Source organism: Gobio gobio, assembly GCF_949357685.1.
Source record: "Gobio gobio genome assembly, chromosome: 1".
Lineage (NCBI taxonomy): Eukaryota > Metazoa > Chordata > Actinopteri > Cypriniformes > Gobionidae > Gobio > Gobio gobio.
In genome coordinates this window covers 27,346,345-27,361,738 of record NC_137097.1, presented here as the reverse complement: position 1 = coordinate 27,361,738, position 15,394 = coordinate 27,346,345, and the positions used below count along the sequence as shown (strand labels likewise).

Genomic DNA, 15,394 nt, shown 5'->3' with positions numbered 1-15,394 from the left:
TTCCTACTTTATATTAGATGTCTTTATTTACATCAAATAAAAAAATGCTAGGTACACTGGCTTATTGTGTTCATGTTGTATTGCAAAACAAAACTTTAGCTGTTATCGAGGTGAGATACGGTTAAGGTTAGGGACGTTTTGGTGGTATGGGGAGGTTTAAAGGCACAATATGTAATTTTCGCTAGATGTCGCTTATTCAAAACAAAGGCTTGGCTTGATGGTGCCTTGATTTTGCGGAATCATTGTAGTTGTTGTCTTCACATCTACAGCCGGTGGAAAAGAATTTGACGGGACTTGGGCAGAAATTATATTCATGGATTAGCTAATGTATTACAGATTTATTAACGTCACTGTAGTATGAAGCAGGGTGGAGCTGAATGAGGCCGAGCGCGACACACAGCTTGAGACGAGAGCTTTTATAATGCCGCATGTTTTATCATATTACACACATTTGAGTGTGTCAAAGTGATGTTATAATGCTACTCTGTGCATTCGCTCGGCGCTACTATGAGACACTATATATATAAATGTATCTTATTTATAAATGTATCTTATATATAAATATAAATAGTTTATATATAATTATAAAAATTTACTTAAATATATACATGCATGTGTGTGTATTTACATATACACAATAATTATACAGTACACACACATATATTAAACACAAACTTTTATTTTGGATGCAATTAATCGATTGCCCAGCACTAATATTAAAGTATTTGGTGTTTTCATGGTTTCTACAAAATGTATAATGTAAGTACACAAGCCAACAAAATATATAACATTATTCTAATGGTTTTTGGATATTTTAATTTAGAAATCTTACATATTGTGCTTTTAAAGGTAGTTTAATTATACATATGTGACAACAGAATTTGTTTTACATGCAGGTGTTTAAAATGTAGCCTAAGTAAAACATAAAAAACATGTTTGTGCACAAAATATGCGCAAAGCAAAGTTAAAGACACCTATTACATGGGTTCATGTAAACTAAACTCAGTTCAACTAAACTCGGACTACATTTCCCATGGTTCCATGCTGTGCGTGAGAGAGAGAGAGAGAGAGAGAGAGAGAGAGAGAGAGAGAGAGAGAGAGAGAGAGAGAGAGAGAGAGAGAGAGAGAGAGTGTGTAATATGGGGCTGAGCTGCAGTCTGCCGCTGACAGTCACAGTGTGAGTGTGTGTGCTCGCCTCTCTTACTCTTGACACATTCATTACAACGAAACACAAACTCTCATCCGGACCTTCATATGAGTCTCTCGGTTTAACAGCAGGACGTCGTTCACGAGTGTGTGTCTGTGTGTGTGTGTGTGTGTGTGTGTGTGTGTGTGTGTGTGTGTGTGTGTGTGTGTGTGTGTGTGTGTGTGTGTGTGTGTGTGTGTGTGTGTGTGTGTGTGTGTGTGTGTGTGTGTGTGTGTGTGTGTGTGTGTGGAGGTATTCATCCGCTGGATGGTGTGGAGATGTGTTTGTAAAGTGTGGCACGTGGGTCGACAGCTTCATTCAGGGAGATAACCCGGATGACTTTCTGGATTCATGTTGATGTGGATTCATTCGCCTGTTTGGATGCTAAAGGCTCATGCTTCGTGAATGTGACCATGATTAAATCCGGTGTCTTTGGGATACTCGCGTGTCTCTGCACTTCTGGAATAACTTAACATGTGGAATACACTTACAGTAGAGAATGAAGGATTGACAGGAGTAAGAGAAGCAACAAATGCTCTGGTAAGTACCCTAAGATAAATCTAATATTGACAGTGGATATGCTCATAACATCTTCATCAACAACTCTAACAGACATGATATTATAGTAACGCACCATTCATTAGAGTGAGCTAATAACCCATTCATGTGACCCTGGACCACATAACCAGTCATAAGGGCCAATTCTTTTTAAATTGAGACATATACATAATTGAAAGCTGAATAAATAATCTTTCCATTGATGGTTTGTTAGGATAGGACAATGTTTGAAAATCTGGAATCTGAGGGTGAAAAGAAAATCTAAATATTGAGAAAATCTTTAAAGTTGTCCAAGTGAAGTCCTTAGCAATGCATATTATGACTAATAATATTTTTTTTTTATATATTTACGGTAGGAAATCTACAAAATATCTTAATGGAACACGATCTTAATAGCCTAATGATTTTTGGCATAAAAGAAAAATGGATAGTTTTGACCCACACAATGTATTGTTGGCTATTGCCACAAATATACCCGTGACTGGTTTTGTGCTCCAGGGTCACATTTTTCATTCAGAAATATGTAATCTGTAATCTGAAATATGTAACCATTCTCTAGTAGGCTATAATGCCTATTATGTTACATGTGCGCTTCACCTGTTTGCCTGTCACTCACAGTTATATCTCTTTGTTAGAGCCACCTATAGTTGATATAGTATAATAGCGCAGTGTTTCAAGCACACGGGGCTTCATTTGGGTCTGGTTAGCAAAACTTCAAAACCAAGAGGATTCAAAGCAAAGCAAGCACCATGATAAAGGGATGGTGTTAACATGGCACTTTAAGTATTTAATGCTTTACAATATTCTTGTGCCATTGTGTTGATCCATGTCTTCTGCTCTATTTTGACACTGACAGCTCTCATCATACTGATACTGAAGTTCATAATCTAGCCATAGTTATTGAAGATATCATTAGTTTAATTTTGGTTGACACTTATGAGCACAGAGTGCATCGTTTCTGGTTGAACATGTGACCCTTTAATGTTTACTGATGCTTCTGTGGCTTAAGGGGCATTTCCTGTCAGGCTCGGGTTGATGACATGCAACATATCGCTCTTATTTTAAAAGTGTGTGTGTGTGTGTGAGAGAGTTGCTTGTGGTGTTCAGCTAGTGGACAGTGGGCGCTGTCAGGGTGGATGTGTTTTAAAGCAGCTCTGCCTCGACTTGCCCCTCTTCCCGAGCAGAATTCCCTCTATTGTTGAGCCCTGGACAGAGATCCACTATAACCGCATTCCCCCACCACCCCTTCCAAGCGTCCCCCTCTCTCAAACACATCTTCTGCAAACAAGACCTCCTTTCTCCTCTGGAGAGGGACCCTATGTCCAACAGCAAGTGACTCTCATGGCCAGCCATTGACGATGGGACACTCCCTTCACAAAAGAGGCTGAAGTGTCAATAAAGTTGGTCGGAGATGCACAGGAATGCCTCTCTCTCCCACCCTGAGACAGACAAAGAAACACTTTGTGTCAGCCAGGGGGCCCTTGACTAAACACCAGGGCCTTCTCTTCACCACAACCCTACTCCTCTTCCTCATCCTGTTATCTTAAACAAGGAGTGGGAAGCACGTGTTTGTGTTGTTCTTGCTTTGGTTTGTGCTCTGTACTGATAATATACCCTTTCCTGGCCCTGTTTACACCTGGTGTTAAGATGCGTTTTGGTAGATCGGAACACATGTGGATGAGGGAGACACCTGGTGCTTTAATCCGCCTCTTTTGACCACTTCTGTCCTGATTTCTTTTGAGGAGCCTCTATGAGTGAGCCTGTGTTTGGTACGTTTTTCGCCTTCAAACCAAACTTGGCTTTCCAGGTGAAATAATGTAATCCCGTCTGGCTAGTGACCTTCAGTCACCCTGTTGGTTGAACATGGTTCATAAACAGGTCGGAGTAGGTGTGTGTAGCACGTGCCTGTGCGCCAGCAGTGCTGCAGGTGTTTACTGCGCTGTCATATAATACGCCTGTGGTAAACCACAAGAGAAACGTACATCAGCAGTCAGGCGCGTGCGCTGGCATTCTGCATCTGTCAGGAACGCCATTAACTCCAACGTTTGCATTCAGTTCAATTGACCACACGTTTCTCTAAACCACACAGTGTTATCTAAGTAGCCAATTGTAAATATGTCAAGTTTAAATGGCAATATTCTCTTCAAAGCGTTCCTCGAGCCATGACAATAGTTGAAGGGAAAGAGAAAATTGACCATAAGACGGACCAACTTCTACACGTGTTTTTGTTTGATGCACCATTTAACTTCTAGAGGATGTCTTCTTTCACAAGGGCCGTTCAGACGTGAATTCATGTAGTGATGAACTGAAGTATGATACTTTTTCAACTTTAGCAATAGCACCAAATAATTTTGATTTATACGTCTCTGATGCTTCAAACAAGAACCTTAATTTTCAAACAAATGATCAGCAAGAGTTCTGAGAAGGACTGTATGATTAGCAAGGTTTTGTTTCCATGTGCTTTCTAAGAGTCTTTAGACTGTGTGTTCATTGAGTTCTCGTATACCGCAGTTATAACAAGCAGCGCATTGGACCAAACAATCCATTTTTGTGTGCATGTATACTCTCGGTCTCTCGGTGTGTGTTTAGCGTGGCTCTAGAGTTTGTCTGTCATTTGTTAGCGCTGCTGGAACAATGGGCAGCTTGTCTCTGGGGTGGTGATGCTGGAGAGAGGGGGTCTGGGATCGGCCCGCCTCGGACCAAGAACAAGCGTCTGTCTGATGGAAGGACCTGCTGACCCTTCCTTAGGAAAATGGAACCTTTGTTCAGAGGTGTGTGTGTGTGTGTGTGTGTTTATGCGGCTGTGTGTGGGAATGTGTCTACGAGTGGGAGAGGCTGAGAAAACCAAATGGCCAGATGAAAGGTCAGAGAACTCAAACTCTGTGTTTCTGTCTATATGTTGCACAAGTGGCAACAGCAGGTTTAGTAGTAGTTGTGGAGGACCAATAGTGGCTAGTAAATGCAGCATATGTAATGTGTCTTTTTATGGGACTTTCTCAGTCTGGACTTACTAAGCGACCTAAGCGTGATATTGGCTGTTTTGAGATTTTAAGTGTCAGCCACTTCTTGTGTCAACAATTGTTTTTATGTGAAACAAGTGTCCCAAATCAAAGCCTTGTAGTCATGTGTCCTCCATGTGAGGTCCACCAGACCATCAGGAGTCTCAGTTGTCGTTTTTGTCTCAGTGGGGTTCTCACGTCCGTCCTCTTTATGCTGTGTGCCCTCGATGTGCACTTTTGCAGAGGCCTCGGTGATGTAGGCTCTGTGGAAGATTTCTTCCTCACAGTCCATGTGGCGTTACTTCACCAAAGTGTGGAGTGCTATTTGGGACAGTCAAACGGTTTTGTTTACTGATTGTAACACATTTAAACACACCTGTCTGTGTTCTGTCATTCAGAAGGCTTCACCACACCTTGAATTGAATGTTTTGATCACATCCGTCAGCCTTTAAATGACAAGAATAAGCCTAGACACATGTCTGTCATTTCAAATGAAGTCATGTGAACTCATTTTCTAATCATTTTGAAAGAATTGTTCTTGACCTGACCGTGTGAGTAATGCTTGTCTTGAGGCAGAATTGTGTTAATGAAGGTGTGATTGTGTCAAAGACGTCTAGAGACCACTGCCGCTGCTCAAAATCCATCGGTCTCTCTTTCAAACTCAGATGTCTTCATGTGAAGAGTATGCTGTACTGTATTGGTGTCCGATTGATTACGTGCTTTAAAAAGCACTTGAACTATTTCATGGTTTGTGGGTCCACCTGGCGGCCGGTAAGAGTAACACACGCTTCAGTTTCAAATAGTGTTTCTAGAGAAACTCCAAGGGGGCCAGAAAGAGGACTTAAACATATTTAAATTAATATATTATTATTAAAATATCTAAATAAATGATAAAATGTAAACTGAAACAATAACCCTCAACAACTAGTTTGTTTTTTATTGAAGAACATACAGCTGTTGAAATGTCTGGCATCACATACATTTGTCAGTTCATTTAGTTTTGTCATAATTTCAGCAAAAGTATACAGACAATATTGAATATTGTTTTGGGAACCACTGGCTTTGAACGGCTTCTTAAGACTGACAGCCAGACCGCTGGAATATGCTTCAATCAGGGCAAATTTAGGAGGATAAAATGTCAATATTTGGTTCTCTGTAATTTGACTGTCAATCCAAACAACCTATTGTGTGCAGGTATTTTAACTGTTCATTAGTGCTTTACCTACACATTTTTAGACATTTGAATTAATTTCTTATTTTAATAACATTTTTATTGCGAGGGTAATCCGGTATTAGGACATCATAAGACATCTTTTGGTATCTTCATTTTAAATGCTCTATATTCATTCCCAGAGATATGGAGATCTCAACGTGGCTCCATGAGTAAATGTGTCAATTGTACACATTTTAGTGGTCGAAAACCAAATGTGGGTCACTTTGCACACAACTGAATCTTTTTTCTTTTAAAGAGGAATATCTGGGACCGTATTCACAAAACATCTTAAGGCTAAAAGTAGCTCCCAACTTGCAGATTTAGGAGAAACTCTTAAAAATAATGTCAGTCCTAATTTTAGGACTCCTAAATTCTTTCTCTAAGAGTATTTCACAAAGCATTTTAGCACTAAAACTAGCTCCTATATCCATGAGACGCTAGGAGTAGTCAAGAGGACTCCTTAGTCACTAAGACCAAATCACAAACAATCCTAATGGCTGTTGCGGACCTTTCTCCCCTTTTTCTCTTACACTTCGCTTCCTGTATATTCACTGTCCTATCATAATAAAAAGGCAAAAATAATAAATATAATTTATTTAATAAAAAAAGGAAAAAATAATGTCTGATTACATGTGGCAGTTGTTTCACGAGTTCACACTTACAAATGATCGGATAGAGTAAAAGAGTAAAATAAGCCTATTTGCCATGTTGTCCGAGAGGATCGAGGTCAAGAGCCCAAATCCAGAGTAGGCCTACTCCCCTGAATCACCGGCTGGGCCGAGAGTGAGGAGTCGGGGTGGCGGAGGCATGCAGAAAACTGTCGAGGTAACTAAGTGATTCGGCTTTGTATACTGTATGCCTCCTCTCGAGCTGATTAGAGAGTGCTCCTCCCGAACTTTGTTTATAAAACATAATTTGTCGCTTGAATTCTGTAATCTCTCTAGAGAGAGAGAGACTGATAATTAGCTGAACATATACTTGTTTAATTAGTGAAACTTAGCCTACTTTTTAAAATCATTTTTATTTTAAAATCTTTATTCGAATATGGCAACATGACACGTTCTACAATATTTCTATCACTCTGACTGAGACTCCTCCACCATCAACCAAGCACTGTGGGCATAGTTAGTAAGTGTGATGACATCATCCATAGCAACGAGGTCAACCCCGCCCTTACTCTTAGCTTAAAGGGTTAGTGAAAATTGAAAATGAAAATTCTGTCATTAATTACTCACCCTCATGTCGTTCGACACCCGTCAGACCTCCGTTCATCTTCGGAACACAAATGAAGATATTTTTGTTGAAAGCTGATGGCTGAGAAAGGCTTCAGAGAGGCCTCCATTGGCATTCAGTACATTTACTCTCCCAAGCACTTAAAACGTTGTTACAAAGTCCATCTCACCACAGTGACTCTACAATAATTTTACGATGCGACGACAATAGTTTTTGTGTGCAAAAAAAAATCTAAATAACACCTTTATCCAACTTGTTCTTGTCTTCCGTGTATGCCTCCACGACGCATGCGCGAGAATATTACGCAGATCCGGCGTTCGGACACATGACCCAGAAGTAGGGATGCACGATATATCGGCAACATATCGTTATCGGCCGATAAATGATTATTTTTGATGTTATCGTTATCGGTCCAATAAGAAAATTTGACCGATATAGTCAAGCCGATAGATAATGTATTATTTCCTTCAGCTGAGACGGACGCGCTGTCCACCATGATGGGTTTGAATTGCTCTAAATATGTTTGGAATCACTTCGAAAAGGAAAATACAGTTATGTGCAACATGTGCAGCGCAAGTCTTCTATAATCTACATAAAATGATAATGAGAATAGAATAGGCTGTAAAAGAGCGTTGTGTTTCAGCGCGTTTGTTGAGGGAAGAGCGCGCCCACGGAGTTACACCTTCATGACGAGCACAGTCAAGTTCGCTTGTGCATTCACAGCCTTTTGTGCCATTGTAAGTTGTAATATTATATTTATTATTATTCTGTGTATGTAATATCATATAGGATGCGTTTGGTTGAGTTAATAAACGATGCAGTAAAGCACTTCACCGGTCTTTAGCTTCAGCGCGCGCCCACGGAGTTACACCTTCATGACGAGCACAGTCAAGTTTGCTTGTGCATTCACAGCCTTTTGTGCCATTGTAAGTTGTAATATTATATTTATTATTCTGTGTATATAATCCCATATAGGATGCGTTTGGTTGAGTTAATTAACGATGCAGTAAAGCACTTCATTGTACCGGCGCGCGCATTTCAAACAGAAATGCACAGCATTAATAACTACTGGGACTGTCCTATACATAACACTGCAATGAGAATATTTCTGTTATAAAACGTAGTGAATTCTCTGGGTTTAGTTGTTTTTCAGCGCGCTGTTGTGGGAAGCGTCAACAACGCATTCTGACCAGCACAGTCAAGTTCGCTTGTGCATTCGCGTCATTTTAAGCATATGTAAGTCGTAATATTACGTTTTTGAAGTATAAACATCTGATTAAAGTCATATAGGATGTGTTTCGTTAAGTCAATAACCCGCAGTGCTTCACTGTACCGGTGATCATCTTAAGTTTCAGCACGCTCTCAAACAGGGGAAGAGCATCCACAGGAGTTAGAACCCTTCACCTATGCGTGATTTTGTGCTAATATAAGTTGTAATATTATATTTATTTTGTATAAATATCTGATTGTTCTCATATATGATGCGTTTAGTTGTTAATTAAACTTCTAAGCGCTTCAGTTTATGGTTGTTCGTTCATTCTCTCCAGCTTCAGCGCGCTCTCAAACAGCAACATTATTCCTAGACTAGACTAATATTACAGATGTTTACTATTACTGTAATATTAAACATATTTTTTTTTTCAAAAACACAGAAGCATTATTTTATATAATTAGCACTTTTATTGTTCTCGTATCATTTCCATCAACAATATGGTTTGATTAAAACCATTTCTTTATCGTCTGTGCGGAGGTTATTTCATGCACTTGCATTCTGATTCTTTATTATGCAGCCTCAGTAATGCTGTTCAATTACTTGTTTGCATTATTTAGGTATATTATTTTTATTTTTTAGACAATATAATTTTTGGTAACATTTTACAAATCTGGTCTCATTTTATTAATGCATTAACTATCATGAACAAACAGAGAGCAATAACCTTTGTTTCTTTTAGTAATAAAATGTTTGTGTTTTGTAACAGTCCATTCACAGTTCATACCTAATGTTAAAAGACACAACTTTGGGTCTGAATATGTTGAGATTAACATGAACTAAAATTAATAAATCCTGTTGAAGTATTGTTCATTCATTGTTGGTTAACTAATACTAACAAAAATTAAACCTTATTGTAAAGTGTTAAAAAAAAATATTTGGCCATAGGAGTGTAAAATTTATTTGAAAAGGTAAGGAATCTCACACTGGTTCAAATAGGCTACTGTAGTGTATAGGTTTGATTTATGTTGAAGTGTTTGGGACATGGCTTTTAATGGTGAGCCTTTTGTTTTTGTAATCAGGCTCTCAGAGTTTATTAAAATTTGTATTTAGATTTATCGGCCAATATATCGGTTATCGGCTTTCAAATATTAAGAATTATCGGTTATCGGTATCGGCCAAAATGTTCATATCGGTGCATCCCTACCCAGAAGCGATTTGTTTACAAGCAGAGGATTTCATGGATTCCCGAACCCCGGCGCTACGTCATATTCTCGCGCATGCGTCGTGGAGGCATACACGGAAGACAAATAACAAGTTGGATAAAGGTGTTATTTTGATTTTTTTTTTTTGCACACAAAAACTATTGTTGTCGCATCGTAAAATTATTGTAGAGCCACTGTGGTGAGATGGACTTTGTAACGACGTTTTAAGTGCCTTTTGTGGGTCTTGGGAGTGTAAATGTACTGAATGCCAATGGAGGCCTATCTGAAGCCTTTATCAGCCATCAGCTTTCAACTAAAATATCTTCATTTGTGTTCCGAATATGAACGGAGGTCTGACGGGTGTCGAACAACATGAGGGTGAGTAATTCATGACAGAATTTTCATTTTTGGGTGAACTAACCCTTTAAGACTTATTTCTGCTCCTTACTAAAAGTTGCTCTCAGCAGCTTTGTGAATAGGTTTTAAGAGAAAACTCTAAAAAAGAAAAAAAGCTAAGATAAAAGGTTTTGTGAATACGGCCCCTTAACAACAAATAATGTTGAAACTAGAAATCTATCTTGGTTTTTTCCCTATTAACCCAATTTCTATCAACACTCTCACTTAAATCCATTTCTTGAATACATTGCGCCCTCTACTGATGAGTCACGAACACCACATTTGTGCTGAAATTAATCTATCCGTTTTTACAATCTCTAATCTTGATGAAAGTAATATTTACACAAAAGCCTTGATTCTAGGCCAAGCCTCTGTAAAACCGTATTACTGTGCAGTGAATCTTCTCTGGATGCGCATGCACACAAAGGAGAAGAATATGGGTAACCAAACAGGCCTTGTGCCACATTGACTTCTATAAGTCAACGGGGACCTGATATTCTGTTTGGTTACCCATATTCTTCAAAATAGCATCTTTTGTGGTCAGCAGAAGAAAGACCGTCACAAAGGTTTGCAACAACTTAAGGATGAGTAAATGATGACAGAGTTGTCTTTTTTTTTTGGTGAACTATCGCTTTAACTTTTTCCAGCAATGCACTGTAAAACTGAACTGTTGCATTGACGATCTCCTTCCTGTTTACAGTCTCATCTTTCAGCCTCGGATACGGCACTCAGGAACCATGTCAGATTTATGCCATCTCATCAGTCAAGGGAGTCACTAGGCCATTTTTAGGTGGGCTTCAGCTCCCATAAACAATTTGTGATGATCTCCGTAATCTGTACACTGGCTTCAGTCCCCGTTAAAACTCATGAAAAGAGTGGCAGGCTTTGAGTCCTCAAATATAGCTTTTTAAGGTTGTATTATGAAGCAGATGTGCTTGTTATGCACTTTTTTAATTGAGGTGAAAACTTTATAAAGGAAAAAAATTGCGAACACACAAACATTCAGGAGCTGGTCAACCAATGCCCTGTAAGTGTTATAAATAAAACATAATATAAGACATTATATTTTTAATAAAAATTTGCTGTAATTAAACCAACAAGCTTCACTATTAAGGCTATTTTCTCTCTCTCTCTCTCTCTCTCTCTCTCTCTTTCACTCTCACTCTCACTCTCTCATTAATTCATTCAAAAATGTAATCTTTCAGCACTACTTTATTTCACTTCAGAGTTCTAGATCTAATGATCTGTTGGCTAGATGGAATAACATATGAAAATTACTGTTATTTTCCTGTCCGTTCGGTCAAACATCCATGACAGCTGTTATCTAGCTTGTCTATGCTGGCAAATAATCATGGCCACCCGACATGAATTACATAAATAATTTTAAAAATACAGCCATTTAAAACCAGAGGGTCTGCCATGTGCATAGTGAAGTCTTCACTGACAATCATTTTGGGCGGGAATTAATGTAAACACAGATATCGGACACCAGTTGTGTCTAAAGTAAATGTATAAAGGCGGGCCAGAAAAATTGGATATGGTCAAAAGATCGGATCTGTGCATTAAGACAGTAAATGTAAACTGTGCATGCAAACACAGGCCAACTGTCAAAGCTGTGGGCACATTTCAGTAGCAGTGGCCTGTCCTGTGCTGCCGCCTGCTGGGGGGTTAACATCAGTGCATGTGACACGTCTTTAACTGACTGAAGGGAGTGATGCCATTCATCGATTGTTGATTAACATCCATAGATCCCAAACGTCTAATCATCAGTTCATTAGAGGCTTCAAGACCAGAAACTGTGTGTGGCAGTATGAAATATCACTTTACTTCCATTAAAAGAGAAAAGTTTTACGACTAATGATGTGCTTTGGAGCTGATATCTTCTAGCAGCCTACAGTCAAACGCTTGAGGAGTGAAGTGATATCCACATACAGCTGCAAGAAGAAGTATGTGAACTGCTTGCAGAATCTGTGAAAATAAGAATAATTTTTACAAAATAAGAGAGATCATACAAAATGTTATTTTTAATTTAGTGCTGTCCTGAATAAGATATTTTACATAGAATAGAAAAAAATAGAAAAACTTTATTAATCCCCAAAGGGAAATTGCGGTGTTGCAGCAGCGAAATTGACACAAAATACAGACCAGACATATTACACAAACTGACATATAATGTAAAATAATCTAATATGCAAATTTTCTTTAAAATTTAAATGAAAAGATTTAAATAAGATAATATTAATAAATACAACAGTGTGCAAGGATGTTCAGTTTAGTATCATATGCAAATACTAAATATGTTGAGTGTAATATCACAATAATGTGATGTCCTTTATCATTTACGTGTCATTCAGTCTCCTCAATCTCCTATCCCTACCCAGAGAAGAGTTGTTGTGTATTGTTATGGCAGTGGGTCGGAATGACTTCCTATAACGGTCCTTGCTACAGCGGAGTTGTAGGAGTCTCCAGCTGAATACACTCTTCTGCCCGACCAGCATGTTGTGCAGAGGATGTGAAGTGTTGTCCATGATGTTAAATAGTTTATGTAACATTCTTCTCTTCACAACCAACTCCAGGGGTTCCAGAGCAGACCCCAGCACAGAGGCAGCCTTCTTTATTAGTTTGTTCAATCTCTTACTGTCACTGGCTCTGATGCTGCTGCCCCAGCAGACGGCTGCAAGAAAATTTCGCTTTCGACAACTGACTGATAGAACATATACATCATCCTGTTGCATACATTAAAAGACCTAAGCTTCCTCAAGAAGTAGAGTCTGCTCTGTCCCTTCTTGAAGATTGCTTCAGTGTCGCACTTCCAATCTAGTTTGTTGTCAAGGTACACACCCAAATATTTAAAATTCTCATCCACCTCCTCTCCCAGAAGGTGAATGGTGTTTAATGTTGTTGTCCTGGTCCTCCTAAAGTCCACCAGCATCTCCTTCGTCTTTGTCACATTTAGGAGGAGGTGGTTTTCCCCACACCACAACACAAAGCGGTCAACCAGATCCCTGTACTCTGTCTCATCTCCACCGTTAATACACCCAACAACTGCAGAGTCATCCGAGTATGTTTGGAGATGACAGGACTCTGAGTTGTGCTGGAAGTCTGAAGTGTACAACGTGAGGAGAAATGGTGAGAGAACAGTCCCCTGTGGTGCTCCTGTGCTGCTGACCACTCGTTCGGACACACCACCCCTCAGTCGCACACACTGTGGTCTGTCTGTCAGGTAGTCCGTAATCCAGGAAATTGTGGAGGTGTCCGTCTGCATCTTCTGAAGCTTCTCCCGCAGCAGTAAAGGCTGGAAAAAACATGATCCTCACCATGCTGCCAGCCTTATCCAGGTGTGAGTGAGCTCGCTGAAGCAGGTATATGATAGAATCCTCCACACAAACCCCCGGGCGGTAGGCAAACTGCAGTGGATCAATGGAGGTGGTCACCTGTGGTCTCAGATGGGCCATAACCAGTCTCTCCAGAGCCTTCATGATGTGAGAAGTTAAGGCAACCGGTCAGTAGTCATTGAGGGCAGATGGAGAAGACTTTTTTGGTACTGGGACAAGGCATGATGTTTTCCACAGCAGAGGGACCTTCTCCAGTCTTAGACTGAGGTTGAACAGGTGTTGTAAAATCCCACATAACTGGTTTGCGCAGACCTTCAGGACTCTGGGGCTGATACCATCCGGACCTGGAGCCTTGTTCTGGTGCAGTTTCTTCAGCTGCCTCCTAACGTGACGGGGGCGGGGGAGGTATAGGGGGCACGGTGCTTTCTGCTAGGAAGAAAGATGTTGATGTTGAGGGGTGGGTGGTGGCACCATGTGTGTCACAAGTCATAATCATTGAGGAGGTGTGAGAGGGGAGTAGATGAGGGGGCAGGGAGGGTGTGGGACCTGTATGACACGGGGCAGGGGAAGGTGCAGCTGAGCTGAACCTATTGAAAAACACATTCAGCTCATTCGCCCTATCCAGGCTTCCCTCAGCCTGATTTCCGTTCACCTTGAACCCTGTGATGGTCTTCATTCCTGACCACACGTCCCTTGCGTTGTTCTGCTGAAGCTTATTCTCCAGCTTCTTCCTGTACACCTCCTTGCTCTCTTTCATCCTCACTTTCAGCTCCCTCTGCACAGTCCTCAGTCCCTCTTTGTCCCCGTCCCTAAACGCTCTCTTCTTCCTGTTCAGCAGATCCTTCAGGTCGCTGGTTATCCATGGTTTATCATCTCCTCACAATGCTAGAGGTGACCGGTTGCCTCTGCACAATAGGTGTATATGTGGAGATAAGAAGTACCATATTGTGATCTGATCTACCAAGAGGGGGAAGGGCTGCAGAGCTGTATGAATCCTTGACCTTTGCGTAAAATAAATCCAAAGTTTTATTGTCTCTGGTGGGACAGTTAACATACCGCTGAAATGTTGGGAGAGTAGCAGAGAGAGACGTGTGGTTAAAATCTCCAGAAATCGCAAAAAAAAAGCATTTGGGTATTTTGTTTGTAGTCCAGCAGTAACTGAATGAATGACGTCACACGCTGCGTTTGTATCAGCTGATGGTGGGATGTAAACAGCCACAATAATAGCGCAAGTAAACTCCCTCACTATAGTCCCCTGTATCTTGCTCACTGGGGTTGTAAGGCAGTATTCTTAACGCAGTACAGACGCTGCTTGCATACATTTATTGTGAAAGTTGCTTATACAAATAATTTTTTATTGAAAATGTTCTTCTTCAGGTTTATACATCTGACAGTAAGTATAGCCAATTTAAGTTTGGAAACAATATGTTGCATTTATAATGTCACTCTTACTATTTATCTCACATAAAAATATAGAGATGGATTTTAGGACAGAAAAGGTTCATCTTATTTGCGGGTCATAAAGTATGAAAACCCCTGCTCTAGAGCGTTGTGATTTGAGTTTCAAATTCAATACATTGACCTTCAGTCGCTCAGGTGAGAACCACTGCTGTAGCGGACTAAAATCCAAGAGAAATAGCTTTAGATTCAGATTCAAGAGGTTTGTTTGATCAGGCAAACATATTCACCTTTCCCCTTTGTTTGGTGTTTTGTCTCACAGTCAGTCAGTGTTCAGCTCTATCTCTTTATGAGCTCAGGCCCACAATCCTCCTGTTTATACAACACTGGTCTATTCGAAGGTTTTGCTTCTGAGTAGTGTTCACTGGATTTGATTGAGCTGAGTTTTTGTGCCCGTGTTTTGGATTGGATGTCTGTCAGATCTCTACATGAGCCGGTGCTATAGATGAGGATTACGCTTGACAATATAGTATCATTTTCAAACAAACCGGTTTTCATGTAAAGTTACAATTTTTTTATTTAAAAGCAGATTTTCTAAGCTAGCAGACTGTCTATGCCAGTGCTTTTCACAAACAAAGTCATTTGATTTATTTGATCCTTA

General features: G+C 40.0%; 1 long non-coding RNA gene across 1 annotated transcript in view; it reads left to right on the top strand.

The window, feature by feature from the left end:
- The first annotated feature begins 1,089 nt into the window (after positions 1-1,089).
- LOC307131689 overlaps positions 1,090-15,394 on the top strand; it is a 97,683-nt gene continuing 83,378 nt past the window's right edge. Inside the window, exon 1 of the long non-coding RNA XR_013817194.1 lies at positions 1,090-1,726. This is a non-coding gene — a long non-coding RNA (uncharacterized lncRNA). The remainder of the gene's footprint in view (positions 1,727-15,394) is intronic.